Genomic DNA, 10,886 nt, shown 5'->3' on the forward strand with positions numbered 1-10,886 from the left:
AAGGAAACACATCATCAACGAGGTCGGACTTGGTCTTAGAAGGGTATTGGTCTTGGACTAAAGGTCTTGGAATTCGTCAAATGAAGAATCTATAATAAGAGAAGAGATTTACGGGTTTTCCTCTCAAGTGGAGAGGTTTTGAACCTCGCTTGCAGCCTATATTTTGTGTTTTTGTGTACTATTGTTCTTGTTTTGGTAGTTGTTTGATGATAAGAACAAACATAATAATAAGAGAAGAAGCTAATAAGTAAGACAATTAATAAGACATCACAAGCAGTTATCAATAAAGAGAAATCATCCTAACTACTGCCCTATAGATTTCTCAACACATGTTCATAGTTGTGATTTGATACAAATTGGATTGCTCTTGATGCAATTAAATGATGAATGCACCTAAGGTTGTGATCTGTTGGTGGCAAAATATTGTATTGCCAAAGTTTGTGATACATGTTATTTTGATTTTGATTACATGTTACTAACGTTGCTTCCACTGAAGCTTTTGATAATGATGTCAAGATGTGGAGATGAGAAAATATGACATGTTTCTAGGGGAAATCTCATATGCTTCAAGTGTTTCAACTATTCCTTATTGGCATTATGTTGCAGAAAATGGTAAAGGCATAGCTAGAGAATTTGTCATGCCTCTCCATGTATTATTTGATAGTGTCTTATTGTAGGTGTATGTAATATATATGATGTTCCAAGTTGTACAGTTAGGGTTTGCATGGTCTTGTATGAATTCATTTGGTCGAGCTAGAGAGATCATGCCTATGTCACATATTGTCATGAACATGCATGTTTTAGTTAGATTGTTGGTTATGTTGTTGTTTGATCACATTGTTTAAAGCATGCATCTTGATAGCATATTGTGATGAGATTATGAGCTACTAATAGATGTTATTGTTTGTTGAAATCCACCTAGAGTTTCTATACTATTAGTACCATTAAAGAACTTCTTATGCCCGCATGGATTATGAGGTGACCTAATGTGCTCAACGAGAGCTATGTTTGTATATAGAGAGCTCACAAGTATTTAAATTAGATTTTCATTTAAAATTTCATTATGAGTCATCATGTAAAGCACTTATATGCACCCTACATACAACCCTGTACCATTAGAGAAATTTTGAGCTAAAAAATTAGCCTCAAAACAAAAATGTACAACCAAAATAAACTTTATAAGAACCAATAGGATTCAAGATGACGATGTCAACCATGGGGAATGATTCACCATTTTTGAAGTAAAAAAGTAGAAGGATTAAAAAAACGACTTTTTCAACTCATATTTTCAACTTATCTCCCTACAGATTTACTCAAATTTCAAGTAGGAGCACTCGTTGAATGCGTAATTTAATTCCTCATCCAAGGAGTACCCATCTTGCATACTTTTGATGAATCTTACTACACAAAAAATGAGAAATACATGAAAATTATGATTGCAATCACATTTTTCATGTATTTCTCATTTTTCATGTAGCAAGATCCATCAAAAGTATGCAACATAGGTACTCCTTGGATGAGAAATTAAATTTCGCATCCAACAAGTGCTCCCACTCGAAATTTGAGTAAAACCATAGGGAGATAGGTTGAAAATACAAGTTGAAAAAGTAGTTTTTTTTTTTTTTTTCCCTCTAAAATTTGATGATGTAATCTAATCTTATTTTATTATTTCCACTGTAATTTTATAATATTCCTTAGGAGGCCCATTTTAGACCTCCAAATTTCTCAAATGATTGATGTTTTCTTATTTCACTTTTAGATTGCATAGGCTATATGGGTCTCTTATTTAAGAAAATGTATACAACAACATAGCGTTCATGATATTTGTATGCCTAATGTTCGGTGGGCACATGTCTAGCTTGTAGACAGTGGAAGATATTCATATTTTTTGTGCATGGTAGTTGATATAGTGTATTCACTGGTGAAACATGGCATTCTTTCGAGAGACTAGCCTACATTTGTCATTGATGTCAAAGGGGGAGATAAGGAGTGGTTGAATTGGTGTTTTGTAGGAGGTTGAAAGCAACGCCAAAGTGGGGGATTGTTAGCATTATGGTGGATTGAATGGTTGGAATTAATGTCAACCTGATTTGTTCTTAGTTTGTCCATGGTTTGTATGAATTTCCAATACTTGTTGTGTTGTAAACGTGTTTCTAACCTACAGAAAGGTGGTACAGAGGTCTCGCAAGTTATCGAATTAGTTTCGAAATGTTTTGGATAGAGCACCTAGGATTTTTCTCAAGTTAGACTATCTTCCTCACTAGGAAGATAACTAGCACAGGGAAATGATTCAACATCTTCACTAGGTGCTTATGTTTTCCATGTGATGATCCTCCCTGGGAGATAATGTTATCCTTGCGATGATGCCTGTAGGTGAAGAAAATTAAAAATCAATGGACAAACTATTGAATTTCCAAAGGAACTCATGTGATCAATGGTTTAATTGAAACCATAAAAAACATATGGTTTTTACCCAAGGTAATTGAAGGGTGTTAATTTTTGGTATGTTCTATGCTAGAGCAATTTATTTAAATTTTCACAGTTAGCAATCACATCAGCATTACGATAAACTGCAGATAGAACATAAATATAATATGCAGAAGACAAGCCAAGACAAGAGGACACAAGATATGGCGCAAGCCAGGGACAAACCCCACAATGCGTGGGGAAACCCTTGATCAATTCTTCTTTTATTTTCTTCAAAGTTCAGCAGAGAAAGAGAGAGAGAGAGATAGTACATTTACAACATAAGTCAACACTTTGACTTATCTAGATCTAGCATTAGATCATTTCGTATAACGATGAGATCAGTTGAAGACATTTTGCTTCAACTGATTCTCAAGATGATGGCTTCTATCCATTTCATTCATTTGTTGCACCTTACCGTGTAGCATGCATCATCATGCTGCTCATGATCTCATCACTATGCTGCCCATACATCATGCTGTACTCCAAGTCATTACTGCATGTCACAGAGATCCATATAACAGATCTCTAATCCTCTTTTTCATCGCTGCTGCGATCCTCCTTATTTCAGCACCATTGGAGCCATTATTACGAAGATCTTCACTCTAGCTTCATATCAACGTGTTCCACTCATTGTGATATCTATGTTGTCATTGATGCACTAAGACAGTTATTATTGAAGTCATCATTATGTGGACTGTTGCAATATATCTTTGTCATCACTGTATATTTGTTGAGACAGTGAGTCTCATTACTGCTTTATTATGCAACCCTTGTCACTGTTATACATCCTCAAAGACCAAGACATCAATCCTCTTTCTTGAGCACTGCTGAGATCATCATCTTGCTGCTCCTCTAACATCATTGCATCACCAAGAACTTCATTGTTGTCGCAATATCATTTAGTGTATCATTGTTACGCCATGGTTGCCCTTAGGATCTCTGCACCATAAAGACCACGACAACACTTCACTGTACTGCTTCTTTCATTATACTTAAACTGTAATAATCATGTTACTACTTCTTGTGATCCTTGTCATTGTGACTGCTTCTGAGATCATATTCATGTCGAGATCACTAGATCCGAATACAATGGAGACTATTGATATGGTATATCTCCTTTTTCAGGGATGCCGAGAATCAATGTCATCACCGAAACATACTTCATTAATCTGGTTATGCTGAGACAGTAATATATATGAAATAGAGATAACATTCAACATGACCTTCGTTGATCCGAGAGAGTAGATCCATCACTGCTCCCTTTGAGTATACCGAGACTGCAGCTCTTGATTTGATTGTCACTGCTTAGATTGCAGTAGACACAGTCATCATTGAAATTCTCTTCAACGAGATTATATGCCGAGACTGAGACAGTATCTTCAGGATCACTGTGATCTCTATTAGGCCGTGAATATGATTAGCCCAGACTTCATGCCAAAACTGCATCCTCATCTGAGATCTTCTCTGGTCCATCTATCCGAGATTTGCACCTGCAATTTGAGAATGTATTTAGCCCAGAACTTGCCTCACTGCTGCGTCCTCATCGAAGTCATTACTGCTCCATACAGCCGAGATCATAACTGCACCTAAAACCGAAACAAGGTGCAGTCAAACCCTACTGCGGCTCTGCTCCTATATGCGAAATTTCAGAGGCAAACGAAATTTTTGTTGGTCTTCATGATCAGCGTATTTCATAATCTGACCAGCGTGTAGATGTCTTCATAATCTGCGTGTAGGTCTTAATGACTAGCGCTATGACTGCGGCTCTTCCATGGGCAGATTCTCACATTGATTGTGGCTTAGGGCAACATACAACAGCTAGGGCATCAGGGCATCACTTGAAGACTAGCGTATCACTCTTGGTGTCTCACTCCTCCCAAAACCCAAGACGTGGAGAGGAAGAGATCACTCAAGAATGAGTGTGTAAATGATATCAAATCCTCATCTATTTATACCACAACGAGGATGATGAATAGACACGTCGGTTGGGCTTCTAGAGCCTACATAAGAGTTGGTCGGCTTGGTAATAATTACATAAACAAAATAAATTCATATCTCCATAAATACTTATCGGAATCAGATGATCTTTGGATCAATCCTACACCTCTCGACGAGAGGGATCCAATAAAATTATCAGCTGCCATAAATAAGCTGACCCACATGGAGTTTTGCCCTAGTTTCCAATTTAACAAAGGGAAAAAATATTATAAATTCCCATGATGATTCATTGTTTGGGTGTACTTGAGGAGTCTAATATGGGATCACCTCTAGTCCAATTGTTTTATTCTAGCCCAGAGTCAAAGAAGTGTACGAAGCGATGATTCATCTGGCTTGTTTTATAGAGATATGATACAAGTATGGTGGATTCAAGTAAGTTGTTTCTACAATAGAGATGGTGAAGATGTATGAATTTTGGTGTAATGTTTATATCTCATTGCAGATGAACAAGTCTTTTGTTATTAAATCACATTGATGAATTACTATAGATATATTCCAATGTAATTGTTGGATAATGTTTATTTATTGTGTGGTTTGTTTGTAAATGGTAAGTGTGATGAGATAGATCTGAGGAGGTGTGTGATTGTGTTTTTGAAGGAGTCCAAGAGCTTGAATGCATAGTGATTCATGGTTGGATTAAATTTGATGATCTTTGTTAATTTGTTGAAATAATCTATGTTTTCATTGAGTTAATCTAGAGTTAACTCGTAGATCTAATCTGTTATATCAGTACTGGAAATGTTAGTCTCTAGTTCAAATTGAGTTTTACAGATGTAAAGGCTTTCATAGTTCTGAAGTGAATATAAAACCTTGTAATCACATTATGCTTGAGGTATATAGTCTGGTTCTAATCTAGTGCGATTGCAAGATCTTGTTAAATGTGACAGTATGAGCTTCCTAAGTGACCTATGCACATGATTGTGGTAGAATCTTTGAGTTTGGTTCTGATATGTGCATGGTTGACATAATTTGATGCTAGGGATTTGTATGGTTGCATGAAGTAGAGGTCCAGTGGTATCTAAAGTGATGGTTGTAGAATAGGAGAGAAAATTGTTTGTATCTGCCCGTAACAGAGGCTTGTGGTATGTTGTGTGAATGAAACAAATCATGGATGGAAAAAGTATTACATACTAACATTGGTTATGTTGCATGAACAAATATATCTTGGCGTAGTTGTTATTGTTTTGATCTATAGGCCCGTGATGATATTGTTGAGTAGTATTAAGTGGGTATGAGTTGGATGCTAGGGTTATATCAGGTTGATCTTTAGTGAGAGGAATTTATGTTGTTGGTTGTTGGTTTGATATTGGAGCATATATGACAGAAGAATAATGACTAAAAGTGAGTTTTGTTGGGACACAATACTGGTATATTTTTTGGTTTGAAAAATATAGAGGTCACTAGAAAGTATAACCTTGTAAGCTGCTCACATGCTAGGGTTTTGTCATTCTATGGATACTAAGGTTGTATGGAAAATATTGATATGATGTTGAGAGAGGTTTTGTCATAGTTGTTGTTGGTTATTAATGTTGATGTATTTCCATGAATTGATTGATGCTTGCTATGGTTGTGGAAATTCATGAAGACAACACTTAATGAGTTACAACATTGCATTTGCCCTGAATTAGAGCCTTATAACTACTATGTCTTTATTGTAATTTTGCTGAGAATTTGGTTCATAAGTTTAACTTGGTTGAAGTGATAATGCTCTCTATGATGTATTATTGTTATGACTTGGCACTTTGTAGGGCGTGTCTTGTTGTTACTGATTGGATATTGCAAAGTTAGAATATGATGTGCTAGTACCTTGCTTGCAATGATCAAAGCCATAATTTGGACTGAGGGTTAATGTTTTTCACAAAGTTCTATATGGTCGTATAAAAATGTTTGTGCCTATAAGTTTGATGTTTGAGTTGAGTCAAAGAATTGGCTACTAGAGTTGTGACCAGAGTATCAGTCACAGAGACTGCTCAAATATTGTTAAGAGAATGTATTTCTAGATGAGTTGTTGTTGTGTCCCACTTGATAGTCTATGTGTTGTTACCTTTGTATTCAAGTTAATAAGCAATGAGTGGGTATACTGCCAGGTAATGTGATGTGAAGGCTTGTATGGTTGAGATAGGTTTTGATGATTGATCTTAGTTGTTGATTGTCTTGATCATTTTCTAAGCAATGTTGAGATTAGGTTTGTGATCACGTTGTTGATGTATGGGAACAGAATTTGATGCTACTATAGTTTCTAGTTCTTTGTTACTAATGAGAACATAGATTGGTTGTTTTCATTTATTGGATATAATGAATGGTTTTATATCATATTGATTGTTTATGTATGAAACTATGTTTTACCACTAGTTGATTCAGTTATTGTAGAGAGATCTTGTCGTCAGTTTTGTAGAGGAGATTGTATGGTCAATTTTGTATTTAATGATTGAGAATAAAGTTTGTGTTGGTCTAGTTTGAAAATTAGATGAAACATGGCCTACAAGATTTGGGTTTTGTTGCAGGTGGATCTGATGTGAAAGATTTCGAAACGAATTCCAAAAAGGGTTTGAGGGTTGGAGCCTTCAGTGAAGGAGTGGTAACTTCCTTATGGTGGTGGCTGGAGAACTTGCTTACGGAGTAGTAGCTTCCTTCCAGTGGTAGTTAGAGAAACAATAGGAGGTAGTAGCCTCCAACAAGTAGGTGACTACACATTAGTAAAATTTTGTGTCATTGCAAGATGTAAAATAATATTTTCTAAATATTAATAAAAGAAGACAAAGACAACAGTAGCAATGGTTTTTCCCAGTTAGGTTTTCCACTTAATAACCAGTGTCTCTATGTGATGAATATGGCATTAACTTATTGATGTGTTGTGATCCTGTGTTTCATTTGCATTTATAATTATATGCTTCTCATGGTTTACATGTGTAACCTATTTATGCATAGATCTATTGTCATAATATACTGTTAGATAAATAATGATTCAATTAACATCATAAAGAAGAGTGAAAACAATGAAATTTACACTATTCCAGTTACTAGGTATTATTCTTCTAAATTATGTAGTTTGTTACAGGCCATTTTGTCACATCAACACAATAGGCCTGCAAATCAGATCAATCAACATCCTAGAACACTTTGTCATAACCCCTTCACAAATCCCTAAATATCACTTCTCCAAAAAGTCTGAGTTTCTGGGACAATTAACTCAAAAACATTATTTTTTAACCCCAGCGCACCTTGCCTCAGCCACTCGCATTCAACGCATGTTGCATGCATGTTAGCCAGCATTGATCAACACGTTTTTCTCCCTTCTGCAGGTGTACTAATTGTGGAAATTTGGGAAAAATAAAAAATATTTCCGAAGCTTCCTCTTCTAGAAGCTTCCAAGGTGGTTTTAATTATTTACCATGGATAGAGATCTCGAATTTCTATATGATCCTATCTTGGAGACATTATCTCTTATCCCTTAATCTCATCCTCCTATCATATGTGAATCTCAAGCCTAGATTGGTAAATCCTAAACTGCCATGTTTACCCTATATATTTACTACCTCCCATAAGGTATGGATTGGCTTTTGCAAATTATTAGGTTGGATTTTGGAGATTGATAATGCCCTCATGCTGTTGCTTTGAACCTAAAGGAGTCATCACAATCATGCAATAAGGTTGGTGTTGAAGTGTGCTTTGTGACAAGGAGGGACGAGTAACTTGGGGAGACATCTACAAGATCAATTTCTATTTATGGTTGTAAACTCTCTCCTATATTTATCAATACAAAGAGCATCTTGTTTTCCTATATTTGTTGTGTTATGTTTGCACTCATGTATCTCAATGCCATATTGATTCATTGAATATAGATTTTATATTATGCTAGGTGAATTGTGGTTCCTTTGCTTGTTTTAATTGTGTGTGCAGGTTCTAATTATAACACTTGGAGCTAGAGTTGGAGCTTATAAGAAAGGAGGAAAGGAAGGCTTGCTTCATATTCTAGGTATGATTCTTTCCCATTCTCTAATTTCTCTAAGGGAAACTTGAGTCTTTTTGTCTTTTGTCGTTCTAGATCATGCCACTAGATCTAGAGAATTCACCTTTGTCTACAATCATGAAAATTTCATATAACAAATTGGCGACCATACTGGGGAACAATTCTTCCCTTAGTGGTTTCCTTGATCTTAGAATCTTTTCACCTCTTAAAGGGATCTTAATTGACTCACTCAGAGATTGATTTACCTTAGGAAAACATACTTTTGAGCTTGGTTGAGTTTTTTGTGTCTTGTTTTGACCGAAATAGCTCCAATGTATTCCCTATTATGAGACAGAGCGCTTCAACGCACTTGTTCCTTCTCTATCTCTGCATTGTATTGCATTGGTTTCTGTTCCGCACTTGCGATGATCCTGTAGGATGAAAAAAAATTCATTTCTTCACATTCTTCCTCATTCTTCTTTGGTCAAGTAAGTTTTTCTTAAGTCTCTGATTTTTTTCTATGTCTCAGAAAAACCAATCCCTTGTGTGAAATTTCGTGTATGAGTGTTAATCATATCTGAGTGTCATCACCTTTTGTATAACATTTTGTTTCGTTCTTTCTCTCTTCTTGTCAATTAGGGTTTGTATGAATAAATTGATTGTTGAATTTGAAAAGTAACTTTTGCATTACAGTTAAAGTTTGTGTGGTTTCTTTTTGTCAGTGATCAAGTTGCATTCGTATGTTTCTTTGCATTTGAAACATTAAAAGATAAGAAAAGAAAAAACAATTATTTGCATTGCATATAGGGATTTTATTTTGATTGGAATAGTGAAAATGAGGAGATCGATTGTTGCACCATGTGTTTTTTGCATTGTTGATTGATTTCTTATTCCCCTACTTAGTTAGGCCTTTCATTGTTAAAAAGAAAATGAAGAGTTATTTTTGTCATATTAGTTGCATCATAGGTGTGTTCAGGTGACATCGAGTTTTGAGCCTTGAAATCAAAACATAATTCAAGATAAACTCTAAAATTCACTCAATTAACCTAAGGAGCATTTGAAACTTAATGACACACATAGAGGTCTAGGCTAGAGACATGTTCTAATGTCTTTAAACATAAGAGTTTTTGTTACTTGTTAGCGTTACCTTCAGGGAGTGATATCATGTTCCACGTATGTTAGGTATATCAAATCATTCTCCACGTACCTTTGGGTATATCAGACGATGCTCCATGTACTCTGAGTATATCATAATGCTCTCATCGAACGATTACGCATTAGACAACACTAATACAGACTGCGCTTCCACGTACCTCTGGGTATATTTTGGAATTCCACCATAGGATGCAAGCCAGCCTTAGGAATCTGAGTTAGTCACCTTGTCACTCGTGATACACTAAACACAACATTTGGGGATATTTCCTACACATACATAAATCCTTGGTTTACAAATGTGGTATATCACAATTCACAGTGACTTGGTAATCCTTATCTGCCTAGTTACCCCTTTCTTTTATTTTGTGTCTTTAATTTCTAAAAGCAATTAAATGATTGCAGAACAATATTCTCCCCATGGAATAACTCCTTAGTGGATCTTAGGTTGAGACTAATGGCAACAGTTCCCGAGTCTACCAATCAAGGAAACCCCTCTGACGAGAATCTTGGTCATTTTCCTTCTTTTGGAAATATTGGTGCTCCTTATATGGAAATGTTGTCCCTTCGTGGATTTACCATTGGTTTTCTAGTTTGGTTGTTTTCAATCCCTATAGTTTCAAATGTCCAAACTGCTCCTCAACCAAGTTCTCTTCCACCTGAGCAACATCAACCTCAAGTTGATCCTAAAGTTGACCTTTTGCCTTCTTCACTTATTGTTTCTTGATCCCTTTCTTGTTCCTCTCTTGGCGAAAGTATTTATTCTAGTAACCAGGAAGCTAAGAAGAAGAAGAAGAAGAAGAAAAATAAGTAGGGGGCAGCAAAGCAACCATTGCTACTAATGCAACTAGTATGGAGAAACCTTCCAATAAGCCCCGCAAAGTTAAATTCCCTTGCAAGTTATGTAAGGGTGGCCAACTTCTTAAATATTGTCCTCGTATCCCTCAAGTCTTAGAAGTGTGGTCCACAGTCTCACATCAGCCTTTGGAGATCATGTTGGTGATTAAATAGTGATAGTAAGGTCCATGGGAAAAAGGGTAAAGTTAAGTTTCCCTGTAGCTTATGTGAAGGGAATCGTCCTATTCACCTTTGTCCTTATATGGATGAATCATCCAAAGTGTTGGAGAACCTTACAACTTCTCAGCCTTGTCTTCCGGCTAATTATCAAAATATTTCTCCGTATCCTCCACTAGTTGATGAAGTGATTAATCAAAATCTGTCTCCAGTCAATCCCACTCTATCTGAACATGAATCCCATGAGTTTGTTCCCAATCAACTATTGGTTGAGAAAATGGTTGATTCGACTCCACCTTAATTT

The sequence above is a fragment of the Pinus tabuliformis genome, chromosome 6 (genome assembly GCF_031772625.1).
Source record: "Pinus tabuliformis cultivar Carrire ecotype Pingquan chromosome 6, CPIR1, whole genome shotgun sequence".
Taxonomy (NCBI): Eukaryota; Viridiplantae; Streptophyta; class Pinopsida; order Pinales; family Pinaceae; genus Pinus; species Pinus tabuliformis.